We start from the raw sequence: 3,523 nt of genomic DNA on the forward strand, positions 1-3,523 counted from the left end.
GGGGGGGGCGCTGCTGATGTGTTAGTGTAGAAGAAGCCCTGGGCTCCTCCTGACCCCACAGCAAATTTTCACCGGAGTTGGTGCTTGGGAGAACGCTGGTTTCTGGGCTGTGGCGTCAGCCCTGCGCTCTGGACTACGTCACTTCTGTGCCGTGACTAGGTTTCCCCTGGCACGGTGTTGCTGCCGCCAAGCTCTGCTGGGGCTGTGTGAGGCCCCCAGCACTTCCTGGGTGCTTTCCTGGCTCCTCTTCCAGTTGCAGTGCCCTGGGGGGGCACATTTAGTCCCCCCACTCTTGCAAGATGAAGGCTGGGAGCTTCTTCCCCCGCTGCATTGCAAGAGAAATGGGAGGGTCTTGCAGTCACCGGGGTCTCCCCCATCTGAGGATTTTGGCTCTTGCGTTTACCCATCCCCATGTGCAGCACCCTGGGGTGCGGCAGCTGTGGGCTGGGTGTCGCTGGGGGTTTCCTGCTGGCTGGCGCTGGGGTGGCCCCACTGGGGAGGGAAATGCCACCGTCCCCACCCCGGGGTGCCGTGCAGCAGAGTCTGCGAAGGAAGCGGATGCTGCGGTGGGAGGAGGCGCCGGGGAGGAGATCACAACCAGTGGGCAATGCAGGTGCCTGCCCAGGGGAGCCCTGGCAGGGACAACGTCTGCTCTCAGCACCCAGGGCCCGGAGCAAAGAGAGGTGCACGCCAGCATTATTGGGGGAAGAGGGGCAGATCCTGCTCCCTCGCTGCATGGGTGCTGGCGCAGGGCGCTGTGAGTGGAGCATGTGCCTGGAGAAGTCTGTCCGGGGCGTTTCAGGCTGGCCTTGTTCCCCCTCGCCTCTTCCACCCTCCCCTGCTTGGGGCATGGCCCCTCTCCGTGGCATCAGGGTGGAGGGGGCAGGTTCCCACGCCGTGGTCTTTGCTGCGATCCTGCACCTCCTCCCTGCCTGGCTGCGAGCAAGCGCTGGGGGAAGCGCTGGGTCCCTGGGGTGACAATCGTCCCCAGGATGCCCCAAGGGGCTGCGGGCTGCACCCCTGCCCCTCGGGAACCAGCCCTGGCCCTCCGGAGCGTGTGGTTTGCTGCCATAAGTCATCGTCTCAGCTCTTTCCACCCACCTCTCCCCCGAGGAGGTGATGATGCCCGGTAGCTCACCGGGTGTCCTCTCTGGGTGTCCTCCCTGGGGTGCCCCAGCCGCCTGGCACGGGAAGGGTTAAGCATGCGGCCAGCAAGCGGGAAGCCTTGCCATGGGTGTTGCTGGGAAGGAGCAATCATTCCGGCTGCCATCTGCACATTTCCATTCGGTGAGTGTGCAGGGGAGGGGCCCGATCCTGGCCTCTTCATGGGGAGAGGTGGGGGCTCCGCTGCAGCGCAGGGTGGGAGGGGGAGCTGAGCGGGGGGGGGCTCTGTTGCTGCTCAAAATCCACCAAGCGTCAGTGTCGTCGTGGCCTGGGGACCGCTTCTTGCTCTGTGTCACCCTGGGCATGTCACTTCATCTTGGTCGTGCCTCCATCATGGGAGACGGACCCAGTTCAGCCCCAGCAGCACCGCGGTGGGGGTCACTCACGACCCCCCAGTGCCTGCTGAGAGCAGCGTCTGCCCAAGGCTCTCGTCTCTGTTGAAACCAGGCAGAGTGTGTTTTATGATGGTCCCGGTACAGACACCCCAGTCCAGGGAGCCCCACACGCTCCCTGGCACGCTCACTCCTTCCTCGCTGCAAGGGGCTGTGGCAGCTGCCCGGCGGGGCCCCTTCCCCTCCCCAAACACTCTCCACCAGCAGCAGTGCTTAACGCATCTCTCCCAGTGATTTTCTTGGCAGATGCAGCCTCTCCGGTGGCTTTTAAGCTCCCTCTCCCATTAGAGCATCGCTTCCACGTGGGACCGTGGCTCCCAGCAGCCAGCGGCGGGTGCTGAGCGATGGTGGGGTCTGTGCGGTGGGACGGAGAGCCAGGAGAGCTGCATGGTCTCTCCCAGGATGCTTCCCAGTGAGCAGGTGATGAAAGGTCCTTCAGGCTCATTTTTTTTGGCTTTAATTTGGCTACTTTGGCTTTTGGAGCCCGTGTGCCCATCTGGAGAGTCGGTCTGTCCGTGTAGCTGTGCTCCGGGTCTCAGCACATCCACTGGGGATAGAGCGCAGCTTTGGAAATTAATTCCAAAGAGGAGCAAGCTTATACCCAGGCCACAAAGGGTAATTTGGGGGGGTTGGTGGTTTAGTTTGGTTTTTTTTTCTCTCCCTACTTGGCAACATAAACAGCATCCCTGACAGCTTTACATTGAGTTTGCCATGGCAACCTACAGCAGCCGAATGTTTCCAACACCCCATCCCCAAAGCAGGAGAGGAGATGAACCCCAGCGGGTGCTGCCCAAGGGGCAGGGTGGCCCCTGAGCACGGGGCAGCGTGTGGGGCTGGGCCGGGGGCAGCCTCTGGACCGATGCAGCCAGGCAGGTGTTTGGGGAAGGTGATAAACTTTGATCCAAATGGCCTGAGGTTTGCTCAGCGGGCCTGATCCTGCCTGGCCGAGCTGCCCTGGCAGGGTTTGTGGCTCTGGGCAGGGGAGGTGGCGGCTGCTGTTGCTCTTCCTCAGCACCGTGCTTTCTGCCCTGGATGGTGGGACATGTCCAGGCTGGAGCGAGGTGCAGGGGGAGCTGAGCTGGGCTGCAGATTTCCCATTCACAGGTTTTTAAAAAAAAAAAAAAAAAAAAATTAAAAAAACAACAAAACAACAAACCACTTTTAAGTTCCCTCAAAGAATCTATCTGGATTGATTGACTTGAAGCTGATGCAGGGAGAGGGGCATAGTCTCTCTCAAGTAGGCTTGTTACTTAGATTTCAGCTGTTTAAAAAAAAAAAAAAAAAAAATTAAATAGAACACCTGAGCTTGGTCAGGGCTTGCTCCATCTCTGGTCATCTGCTGGGGTGGTGCTTGCGTCTGCCTGCCAGACTCTGGTCTGAGGGTGCTGAGCTGAGCAGGGAGGATTTAAGGATGGGTGTCACGAGGATGGAGCCAGACTCTTCTCAGTGGTGCCCAGCGCCAGGACAAGGGGCAATGGGCACAAACTGAAGCACAAGAGGTTCCAGTTGAATGTGAGGAAGAACTTCTTGACTTGGAGGGTGCCCGAGCCCTGGCCCAGGCTGCCCAGGGGGGCTGTGGAGTCTCCTTCTCTGGAGATATTCAACCCCCGCCTGGACGCTGTCCTGTGCCCCCTGCTCTGGGTGAGCCTGCTTGGGCAGGGGGGTGGGACTGGGTGAGCTCCTGAGGGCCCTTCCAACCCCTGCCAGTCTGGGATTCTGTGATTTTGTGATTTGTGCTCTTGCCCGCTGGCCCAGCGATAGCTGCTCAGGCAGGAGCTGCAGGTTGCAGCGAGACCGCTGGTGGCTTGGCTGAAGGTGTCAAATGTGACATGTCCAGCTGATGGCTTTTTTTTTGTTTTCCTTCCCTGTCCCTCTCTGAGCAGCCCACTTTCCTCTCCCCCATGCTTAAAAGCCAGCGGGTCCCTTTCCTTGTGCCAGCTGCTGCTCCGCTGCCCGGGGGGGGCACA

The sequence above is a fragment of the Egretta garzetta genome, unplaced genomic scaffold (assembly GCF_000687185.1).
Source record: "Egretta garzetta isolate BGI_Z169 unplaced genomic scaffold, ASM68718v1 scaffold105, whole genome shotgun sequence".
Taxonomy (NCBI): Eukaryota; Metazoa; Chordata; class Aves; order Pelecaniformes; family Ardeidae; genus Egretta; species Egretta garzetta.